Below are 12,779 nucleotides of genomic sequence, written 5' to 3' on the forward strand. Positions count from 1 at the left end.
CATATAATTGATATTCATGTCAACACCGAAGTGCTGACTACTGGGCTGGTGATACCCTCGTGGACGAAACGTCCACCAGCAGTGGCATCGACCCAGTGGTGTAAATAGTTATCAAAAGTACCAGGATTATAATTTTATACGCCAGACGCGCGTTTCGTCTACATAAGACTCAGCAGTGACGCTCAGATCAAAATAGTTAAAACGGGAGAAAAACTGACAACGCCATAGATAAAAATGAAAAAGATAAATTGACAAACAATAGTACACAAAACAAGATGTGTCACCATTGCAAACTATTCACTTGAAAACATCAGAACGGTAACAGTCAATGCATACCGAAACTTCCAAAGGTCAATCAACTTGGGGGAGATAAAAAAATTAATGTAAAATGTTAAACTTATTGTTTAAGAAAAGGAATTGTGTGATCATGGTTGAAGGATAACGCTTTATTTACATATTTTGAAAATATAACGATTTATCTTTTTTCTTCTTTATTTTATTTGTAAGAACATTGTGTGCGATATCTCTTGTTTGTGTTTATATTCCAGGATACAGTAGATATCCAGCAAATGTACACCATGGACCATCAAGAACGTCGACAATGCCGTGGTACTGGTCATGAACTTTAATCCATACTCTATCTCCTTGGTTCAACCGAACGATAACTAAGTTGGAACCCGGTGCATATTTAGCGCCTGCAGAACCCCTATTCCCTGCATAGACATTTTGAATTATATGTCCATTTCTCACTATTTGTGCCTCTAAAGTGTTTGGTGCAATTGTAAGAAAATGTGTGTACAAAAAATACGTAGTAACCCACAGTAGGGGATTGAAATACTCCTAAGTGTTCATCATATGAATTCCCTAGGTTGGTGTTGACTCGATCAAAATGCAGCACTTCATTATCATGTAAACTTTTAAGTCCTACCATATTTGCATGGAAAGCCACATTTCTTGCTGTAAAAATGAAAACAACACGGTATAAATACAATGCGTTCGAGGCGCCATTCTAGATTAAATCCTTATCAGGAACGTTCAAAGTCAAATAGTTAAAAGCATACGTACAAAAATGAACAGTTGAAGAACTGTTTAATCAAAAATAACTTTAAATATTGAAAACAACACGTTATTAATTTCTTGCGTCCGAAGCGCTTTTCTGGATTTACCTTCATCAGGAACGCTCAAAGCCAAACATTTGAAATCCGAAGATGTATAAGTACCGAAACCGTTGAAGAGCTGTATGTCAAAAAATACCTAAAATAATAGCCAAATTCATCTAAAGCCAACTTTGCCTGAGGAAGTTGAAACCTTAGTTTCTTAATAAAGTATTAGCCTAATCCTTACAAGATCAGCTTTGCCTGAGGGAGTTGGAACTTGAGTTTCTTTAAAAGTTTGCATGAACCCTGTCAGTATTGACTACTGATGTGATAATACCCTCGGATTGTAAACAATTGAGATTCCAATTGCTGAATCCAATGTCAAATAATAAGAAACTGTTAGCACACCATTTTATTGCAAAGGATCAGGAAAGACAGATGTTTTGTTGTTGTTTATATACTGAATACAATATTCAACGATTGTTTGAGTGTTGGAAAAGGGTGTACATTTGGTAAGAAATCATGGTTTTCTGTGTATATCACATGATCTTGTTAATTGAAATTCTCATTAATAAAATTTACATCATAAATTTCCCTTTGAATTTGTTTACCTACCGGTTCAAATTATGAAATTAAAGAAACCTAGTTAATTTTTAATATCTTAGACTCGAATTTATACGTTTGCCTTTAGTTGATTTTCGTTTCCGAATCCACTATTTCTTGCATCCGGAATTCAGTTTGTTTTTTTGTTTTTTTTTCGTAGCTGCAGTTTTGTTGTTCTGTGCATTTGTATTACTTTTTAAGTATACTAGTATCAATTTATTTTCATATCTAAATTGAGTATTGATTGTTGGTTAAGAAATATCGAATGTTAACAATTTCTTCTATAGGCTAACAAAACCAACACCAATAACAAAAGATTGGTGTCTTTTATAGCTGACTATGCGGTATTGGCTTTGCTCATTGTTGAAGGCCGTACGGTGACATATATCTTCTGTTTCTGTGTCATGTTAGTTTCTTGTACAGACTTATCTCATTGGCAATCATATCACATCTTCTTTAACAATGGATATAAAAAAAAATAAAAAAATTGCGAAAGCAAATTTACAGATCTATAACATTGTTGGGTTTACGAGTTGTATATGTTGTTTATATATATATAGATTAATGAAATGAAGAAAATTACTAAGCATTAAGTAATATATTTAAGACTATTGTAAAATTTGACACGACAAAACAGGTATCCCAGCAAAAAATTTGTAAGGGTTCCGCAGAACCCAGTGTCTCGCCTACTTTTGCTGTAAATGGCAGGCTCAATACAAATGAGGAAAAAAATCAATGAAAATATTCCTCTTGATACAATCTTTTGATTGTAAGAAGCATCTGTCCAAGTTTGGTAAAAATCCAGCATAGTTTATGAGTCTAATTAATGCTTAAATACGTAAAAAGTGGATTTATTTTTTTACAAAATTTACTTCTGTATACTATCTTTTGATCATAAACAAACTAAACACATTTATTCTAAAAACAGTTGTTGGCATGACACGGGTTATGTTCTTCTCATATATGTTATGATGGTATGATACTAAACCCCTTACGGGAAGGACTGTGCCTGATGTTCATATGATGAAATCATAATTTTTCAGTTAGTTTAATTGAAGTCTGGAGCTGGCATGTCAGTTAACTGCTAGTAGTCTGTTGTTATTTATGTATTATTGTCATTTTGTTTATTTTCTTTGGTTACATCTTCTGACATCAGACTCGGACTTCTCTTGAACTGAATTTTAATGTGCGTATTGTTATGCTTTTACTTGTCTACACTGGTTAGAGGTATAGGGGGAGGGTTGAGATCTCACAAACATGTTTAACCCCGCCGCATTTTTGCGCCTGTCCCAAGTCAGGAGCCTCTGGCCTTTGTTAGTCTTGTATAATTTAAATTTTAGTTTCTTGTGTACAATTTGGAAATTAGTATGGCGTTCATTATCACTGAACTAGTATATATTTGTTTAGGGGCCAGCTGAAGGACGCCTCCGGGTGCGGGAATTTCTCGCTACATTGAAGACCTGTTGGTGACCTTCTGCTGTTGTGTTTTTTTTTTTTGTTTTTTTTTTTTTTTTTTTTTTTTATTTTGGTCGGGTTGTTGTCTCTTTGACACATTCCCCATTTCCATTCTCAATTTTATTCTGTCCAGTTTTGGTACAAACCAAGGATAGTTTAAAAAGGTTATTAAAATTTAAAAAAATTTAACCACAGACTGAATGTAATGTTTCCCCACAGAAAAACTAAGTCCATTCAAATGAAAAATATGGAAAAAATGGATTTATTTTTTTACAAAATTTACTTTTGGATACTATCTTATGATCATAAATAAGCTTCTGTCCAAGTTTGGTACAAACCCAGGATAGTTTAAGAAAGTTATTAAAATTTTAAAAACTTTAACCACAGAGTGAATGTAATGTTTCCCCGCAGAAAAACTAAGTCCATTCAAATATAAAATATGGAAAAAATGGATTTATTTTTTTACAAAATTTACTTCTGGATACTATCTTATGATCATAAACCAGCTTCTGTCCAAGTTTGGTACAAACCCAGAATAGTTTAAGAAAGTTATTAAAATTTTAAAAATTTTAACCACAGAGTGAATGTAATGTTTCCCCGCAGAAAAACTAAGTCCATTTACAAGTAAAATATGGAAAAAATGGAATTTTATTTTTATAAAATTTACTTCTGGATACTATCTTATGATCATAAACAAACTTCTGTCCAAGTTTGGTCGAAATCCAGTATAGTTTAAGAAAGTTATTAAAATTTCAAAAACTTTAACCACAGAGTGAATATTTGTGGACGCCGTCGCCGACGACGACGACGACGGAATGTAGGATCGCTTAGTCTCGCTTTTTCGACTAAAGTCGAAGGCTCGACAAAAAGCATTCCTCTAAAATTAACTGCAGTTAACAAACTAGAAGATCAAAGGAAAAATTGCCAATCATGTTATAAATAAGTAAATACATACGATTTATAGTTGTAACCCGCTTGCTATGGGTAGTATCGTTAAGAATTGAAAACATAAAATCCTCTAACTTGTTTATTTTCCCCAGCATATTCTGGTTAACTTCTTGTAGGTTCTTGTTTTCAGCTTTAGAAATCATGTTTTCGTTCTCCAGTTTTTTCATCTCAGTCGTCAGTTTATTAATCTTTGTGTCCATCTTGTTAAGCCTTTTCAGAACATTTTCGTCTACTTCTGCCCTGCAAAAAAAAACAATGAAGAGAAATATTAAAAACCTCATTTCCGAGTGACGTCCAAATGTAATTGATACTATTCTTGTTCTCACTCTTCAAGATATAAATAGTTGCGCTATCAGGAAGTATTATGTATTATCAAAGTATGAAAGCAGGACAAGAATTACAGATAAGTCAACAGGAGTTTAAGCTCAAACACGGTGATAGTCGATTCGATACGTCACGTTCGGGAAAAAGAGGACAAGAGTGTATGTAGTTGAGATAATTGGAACATTTCCGTCTTTTGTCAGTAATTTCTGATAAGAAGATCTTCCTGGTTGAAAAGCGGGAAATGTGTACTGCTACTGGAAAAAGAGGGAATTTAAAATAGGGCATAAAGTTCCAGTAAAACATCTCTCCATCCAAGTAACAATGAATGCAAAATAAACAATTATAGGTCACAGTACGGCCTTCAACAAGGAGCATCGGCGCACACCAAACGTTTCTAGAAAAAAAACCTTTGCTATGACTTCCTTCGCGTCAGGGATGAAAATATCGCACGTGAACAAATTCAAACGAAGAATGACCTTTAAAACCCTATCTTTTACAAAACACTCTTAGATAGACTTCTATTATGCAGAGACATGTATATCTGTGTTATGTCATTTTGTGTCTGTTGACAGAATGACAATTCTTTTCCTGAAACACACTGTTTTACCAGTTTCATCAAAACTGCTTCAAGCATTTTGGAGTTATTGTCCGAAAACTTGAAAATCCCCTTTTTTTTATGAATAACTCTATAACTTAGAAACGCAAAATCTAAAATTTATAAAAAAAAAAAAACGAAAGGGAGCTCACAGTAATGAATATAAACAAAATTTACCAACGTTTAAGGTAAATTGGTTAAAACAATTTTGAGTTAATATCTGACGTGTTAACGCGGACGAACGGATGGACGGAGAGATGTTTGCTACAACACGTCCCGTAAACGGATGTTTAAAAAATCAAATTTGATTTCAAACAGTCGCTGAACCACGAAAATGAGACAACAACCCGACCAGAGAACAACAGAAGGTCACCAATAGGTCTTCAGTGCACAATGCGCCATCAAAAACAAAGGACCAACAGGAACACTAAGGTGCAACTAAAACAAACGCCAACATACATAGAAACGAACAATTTGATATCAACTGCCATATTCCTAACTTGATACATGATATTTTTTTATACTATTGGTGGGTTGTACTATGGCTAGCCAAAACTCCCGCTTTATGACAATATGACAAAAATATATTGTTAACGTTTGTATTGGCATGTTGGATATGTTTATAATTTATATGAAAGTAAGAAGGTGTGTTCGTTTTTATATTCTTTATTCCATCATCGCCAGGTAACCTGGCTTATTCCACCAATAAAAACTGGCTGCAACAGTATAGTTAAAAGTGGTAAAGTTGGGCAATCAATCAAGCAATGAATCATAAGATTTACATCTGACAATCATATGTTCCATATCCTGATCAAATGAAATCGATAATATTATGCATGGACCATATGACAATGTCATACGCTTGCATATAATGTCAGCCTTGGTTCAGGTATCATGATGTCATTTGTTTGACAAGATATTGAGATCAGTCTTGACTTTGTACCAGCTGAACTTCATACATTGAATAAATCTAAAAAGAAGGAATGTCTTTAAAAGTATATAGACCTCTTCAATTTCAGTTGTTGTCACTGTTAGAACCTCTGGTACAAGTACTTTACCAGCTGGATCACTCAGGTTCCAAGACATTAAGCATATGTAGGAGTGTCCAATCTGTTATTATTCCAATCTACATTCAAATTTACCTGTCAAGTTCCTGGTTATTATCAAATTCAGAAACAACACTAAGACAATTGCAAGAATAGACATATTTAAAAAAATCTGACTCCATACACTGGCAATATATGACAGACTATACTCAAAATTGAAGTTACTTCACGCTTGGAATGGTGATGTGGCTTTTGAATTAAATACTAATGGCTGTGTGTGGATTAAAGTATATTCTACCTACAATGCATACTTATTTAATATTACTGATTATGGTTATTGTACTGAATGAGGATACCTTGATATATACAGTACAAATAACAATTAAAAAACATAAGATTTTTGTTAATGAATATGAATATGAATTTGCTGGTTGAAAAATAGTTTTAAATTCAACAATAATGACTGAAATTTTAATGAAGAAATATATAAAGGAATAGAATGAAAATCTTCTGGCCTAGGTAGTTTCAGAGGAGCAGATTTTTGTTAAAGTTAACGACGACGGACGACGGACGCAAAGTGATGAGAAAAGCTCACTTGGCCCTTTCAAACGAAAAGTCCCCTATTAAATGGCAAAATCAAAAGCTCAAACACATCAAACGAATTGATAACAGCTGGTATATCTATGACATGGTACAGGAATTTTATTATGTAGATAAGTCAGTGTTTTTATAGATCATGTTTCGGTTATCATTTGACCTTTAATATTCAGCATTTTTCCTATCTTATTTTTTTAGTAAGCAAAAACGTGAAAATTAGCCAAAACGCCTCATTTCAGAGCAGTTACGTTTTTTTAGGAGTCATCTAATAATTTTGGTTAAAATCTTCACATTCTAAGCAATTTTGACTGTGTAATTTACTCGGTTTATTATGATTTCAAGACATAAGACAAATAATGCCTTTATCCCATATGTTCTATTTTAGTCATGTGTTAAAAAAAACACTTTATACAATCAAATACTTGTAAGATTTAAGGTTAAAGATTACTTTGATTGGTAGTAAACTAAAACATAAAGCATTGTAAAACGCATTGGTTGTAGTTCATTCAACTATAGGTTACAAATATGGACAAAGGAAGTTACCTTTGATTATAAAGATTACTTTAACACACATCATAGATTTTCTTAGAAAATATATAAGATTCCTGCTCAAGTTATGTAATTTTTGTGCCAATTAGTACATCATTTTGCACCAGGAATATTTGATCATGTATATCATTGATGAAATTATGGAAATGTCCATGGATAGGATGCATAGAGTTTCATGATCAATGCACTTTAGTTTGTATATATGAAAAGAAGTGATAGACCTTGGAAGATATAGATATCAAGTCAATACCATAGGATTATGATTTAATTTCATACAACCTTTATCCAAAACAATACAAAATACCCTTACGATCTTTCACCAAAAGTTCGGTTGAATTGAATCCAGTTTCAGGAGAGACGATCTTTGAAAAAAGATAACAACAATATTAATGTACAATTAAAAACCAATTGTTCAGAGAACAATTGAAGGTCTTTCCATCAAAACAATGTATTTTGATATGAAAAGTTGTGAAACTAAGTTTAAAATGTCATTTCAATCGTCAAATGATAGCTCCTAGTAAGCTGATTCCAAAAAAATATTGTTTCCATAAAAAAAAAATTAAATAAGGGAGATAATTTGTTACTTCCGGTTTGAAAAATGTTACTTCCGATTATATTTGAATATTTACTTGACACTGATTCCAAAAATATCTGGTTCTATATACTTTTATATTAATAAAGTACTAAAAAATAGCTATTTCCGGTTTACAAAAGGTCACTTCCGGTTGTTTTTTACAAGGTTAAATGGTTTGATACCTTTTTCTAAAAGTTGTATATCTTTATCATGTATACATATAGAATAAAAGCAAAGGTCAAAATCTAGAACGTCAAATTAAGCTATGACCTTGGGATCAATTTCTGGGTCATAAACCAAGGACCTCAAATCAAAAGACCATAGGTCTTTATTATATTTAGTTAATGAGTTATATCACCAAACGCGTATTTTTAAATACAAGAGGGGAGAAAACTCCCTTTTACATTCAACGTACGCTTGCAATCAAAATTTACATCTTACGACATGTCGCAACTAACAATTTAGTAAAAATAATTTGTTGATATCTTATACAGTCTTTGGATATAAGTGAAAATAAGCCAAATTCAAAATATTAGAATATGACCTTGACCTTTGACCTTGACCTAATTTTCATTTTTTGGGACCAAGGACCTCAAATCAAAAGATCCTAAGTCTCTATCACTTATGATTTATAAGATAGAAATTCATATCACTTATATCAGATGCATAAGGGGAAATAACTCTCATATGGAGCGGTCATATCGCTTCGGTCAAAATAGGACAAATCATGCGAAGGATATAACGAGCAATTTTGTAAAATAAATTTGTCATAATCTTTTACGGTTGCGAAGGAGATGCGCTTACAAGGAAAACAGTGTTTGGGGAGATAACTCCTACAAAGAAAAGTATTCGTTTACGCAGGGTAAATTTCAAAAGCGCATAAACTGTTCGATATCATATACCAAATATCTAAGCGACATATTGCGAAACAAATGTTTATCGCAAGAACAAAATTAAGCGGAAGAAAAAAAAAAAAAAAAAATAAATAATCAGAAGAAAAACAATAGGTCTTTCCACAGAAAAGTGGAAAGACCTAATAAAGTTGAAGGATGACAAGAAATGGCCATAGCGTACTTGTCCTTGCAGATCAAGGAAAGATAATAATCAAGAGGACATAAACATCTTTATTTCTTCTCAGTGTTTGTCATATTAAATAACTATAAAAAAACACCTTTAAATACAATTCAAGTGTCAAAATAAATTATCTCATTATAAATTGTGATGATCAATAGAAACAGAAATATTTATATATGTATATATTATACATTAGATAACAAACTGTTTACGGAATAGGTTTTAACAGAAAATCTTATTTGCAACAGACTATTTTTAGCACAATGATTGCTGCTTTCATTCCATTGCTTGTAATTGGAAGTACTTACGGTTTTCATCTGGAAAACAAGAGCACCTCTACATTAGTAGGAAAACCCACGTATCTAACAACAGCAGAATATTACGAAGACAAAAATAATATTCACAATGACCATGAAAGAAACCGCGAACAGCAGTAGAAGAGCTTGAAGTTATTAGCTAATCAACTGCAACAAAAATGTGACATTATTGAACAAATTTTAGCTGCACAACCTTCATACAATGGATTAAATGAAACAAAGAAAACAATTGATGCTTTGAATCAAAATTACAAGGAACTTGAAATGAAGTACAATGCAGTCCAAGCAAAATTGACATTCAAGGAGCAAATGTATAATACTGCAGTGAACGAAACCCTTGATCTTGCTGAGAAAATCAACAAACTGAAGCAACTTAAATATGTCAATCAGCTACAAACTCTCCAAACACTACAAGGATAGGTACAAACATTTGATTCCAGGATAAACTTACTGACCAGCCATGAACAGGCCAGAAACCAAGACTTTTTAGCCTTACATAATCTGACAACATCATCAAATCATCAACTGGAAAATAAAATGAATATTCAATTTAAAACCTTTGAAAAGAATCAGAGCATATCTGTAGCAATGCTACAACAGAAACAGCAGGAAGATTTTCGAATCTTACGCAATCTGACATTGGAGTCCAGGAATGAAAATGGAAAGCTTGCAAACCATACTATGATTCGTATGAAGGAAATTGAAGAAATGGGAAGATACCACAACTTATTATTCTTACTTTTTCAGCAAAATCTGTATAAGCAATTACAGAAAGGTAAAGTGCAATACAAATGTTTAAAATGCCTTACTCAGCAACACCCTGATAAATGGACTTTCCGATCAGATTTTCCTATGAGTTCAGTATTTTTGTGATTTAACTTTTTTCAATGATGCCTTACAATTCAAAGATACAATGCCAACATATAATTATTGCCACATAGGCTAAGGTACATTTTGGGACTTATGTAGTCCTATAATATCACCAAAATGTGAATTTATTAAAACAAATGTACGATACCATTTCTTATTACTAGTACATTATTCAAGTATCAGTGGGGCATTCGCTGTTAAATTTATGTTCATCGATTTGACTTTCAATATTCTAATTTTTGACTTAGAACATACTTGAACGTATATCCAAATAAAAGTATAAAATGAACAATTTACGATGCATCAAATCGATAGTATTTATCCGAATTACGTGTTTATATTTTAGTCTAGACGCCTTCTGAATAATCATCGATGTTACCTTCCGAAAGGTGAAAAACAGAATAATAATAATCGTTTTTACCTGTATAAGAATGAGTTTTAATTTAGTACCCTTGATTTTGCTCCACTTTGAATGTTGACGTTCGTTTCCTTTCATAAATACCTGAAATTCCAAAGTACGCCTAGTTGATGTATAACCCATCTCTACTTAGAGGGCTTCAATTGAAGCTGAAATGAATACGGATTTAATCAGGTCAAATTACTCACTTGCAAGTGAATAATTCATTAACTATTTCTCTTTTTTGTTTTTATTTGACAAATCTTATCCAAACTGGCTGATTTCACTATTTCTCTTTCAATAAAGATTGAACAAAAATTACTCATCTAGTAGAAGTCTTTGAAGCCATTTTTAAGAAAGTATTTTAACAAAAAGTATAATCTCAAAAATACTGAATTTAGAGGAAAATCAATTCGGAAAATCCATAATCACATGGCAATATCAAATAACAAAACGCATAAAAAACGAATGGACAAGAACTGTCATATTCCTGACTTGGTACAGGCATTTTCAAATGTAGAAAATGGTGGATTAAACCTGGTTCTATAGCGCTAACCCTCTCACTTTAACAACAGTCTCATCAAATTCCGTTATATTTACATTGATGCGTTAAATAAACAACCACAATAAATAAAACAGTCAAAATATGGGTACATCAGTCATCATTGTATAACAATTCAAAAGGAACAATTTCACAGAACACAAAAAAAACCATCTACTATCTACGAACACATTGATTGATTTGAGTGTCTGACGTCAGAAAATTATTATACGTCACATAAATTTGTCGTTCAATGTACATAGAAACAAATAGGTAATATTAGAATACAGGGTAAAAAAAAAGTATGTTAGAATTAAATATTAGAAATAGACCCGAGATTTAAACTAGTCCAAAAGTTAACAAAGCAATGTTAGCCAAGCATTTGTGACACACCTTGACTGTAGTGTCTTTAAAGCGGTGTTAAAATTGCACAAAAATGAACTATCAAAATAAATCGTCCTTCTTTCATTTCAGTTGTGGTCACTGGTTGTACTACTGGTAGTCGTAGTTTCCCTGCTGGACCACTGAAGTTCCACAAAATTAAAACATTTGTAGGTGTATCCCACATTTCATCATTCCAAATTACAGGGAAGTTTACCTGTCTAGTTCCTGGATATTATCATATTGTAACAACAATACTGTCAACTGACACTCATGCAAGAATAGATATCATGAAGAATTCTAACTCCATACACTGGCAATATATGACAGGTAATGCTCAAGGTCCATGGACACCAGGAACTGCTGCTGTGGCTTTAGAATTAAAGACATTTGACAAAGTGTGGATTCAACTTTATTCTACTTATAATATTTACCAGTCATGTCTTACTATATTTAGAATCAACTAATGTAAAATACTTCAACGCCCTGCACATCATCAAATGTTTCACTGAATAATATAGTGATATATAAAGACAAGTAAATATATATTCATTATGGACGTGAATATATATATATTCATTATAGAAGTGAATATAAAGTAAAATTTTACTTTAATATGGTGATAAAAAAAACTTAGAAATTTAATTCAAAGTTTCAACTTCTAGTGATTCACAATTATATATGTGTTTAATTTTGAGCTCATACTCATATATATAAATAGCATTAACAAAAGGTTACTATTTCTTATTTTGTATCCATGAAGGAATAATGACAGACCTTCTTTTGAAAAAAATATTTCATGAACCTTTTATTACAAACAGGATTAAAACATTGAATGTTGTTCGCTCAATGTCCTGTGGCTTATATTTCATGCGTATTCAGAACTGGACAAATTATAATTATCAATTTCATAGAAAGGTTCTGCTACATTGTAAACAAGACAAACAGATTTAAGACGGTGCATTTCTTCTAACAACTGAAAATATATGTGTTGCTCCTCAGTTTTTAGTCTAGCTAGCTATAAAACCAGGTTTAATCCACCATTTTCTATATAAGGAAATGCCTATACCAAGTCAGAAATATGACAGTTACAGTTGTTTTCCATTGGTTTGATGTGTTTGGGCTTTTGATATTGCCATTTGAAAAGGGACTTTCTAATTTGAATTTTCCCTGGAGTTCAGTATTTTAGTTATTTTCATACCTATTACTATCATGTCTCTGACACTACCAAGTAACATTTAAATAAAATGGTTCATTAATTATATGTATTGGTTATCTTTAAGTCTTTATTTTATATATACAAGAGCGAAAAAAATAGCTTTGGAAATGATAATAAAAATAAATAAATAAAGACATTTTTTTCAATTATTAAGCTTGAATGAGCTGAAATCGCTCATTTGGCAAAATTATT

General features: G+C 32.1%; 1 pseudogene; it reads right to left on the reverse strand.

Moving 5' to 3' along the window:
* Nucleotides 1–482: 482 nt before the first annotated feature.
* On the reverse strand, nucleotides 483–4,448 carry LOC134723401 (complement C1q-like protein 2; annotated as a pseudogene).
* Between the last annotated feature and the right edge of the window lie 8,331 nt (nucleotides 4,449–12,779).

Source organism: Mytilus trossulus, chromosome 6 (genome assembly GCF_036588685.1).
Source record: "Mytilus trossulus isolate FHL-02 chromosome 6, PNRI_Mtr1.1.1.hap1, whole genome shotgun sequence".
Lineage (NCBI taxonomy): Eukaryota > Metazoa > Mollusca > Bivalvia > Mytilida > Mytilidae > Mytilus > Mytilus trossulus.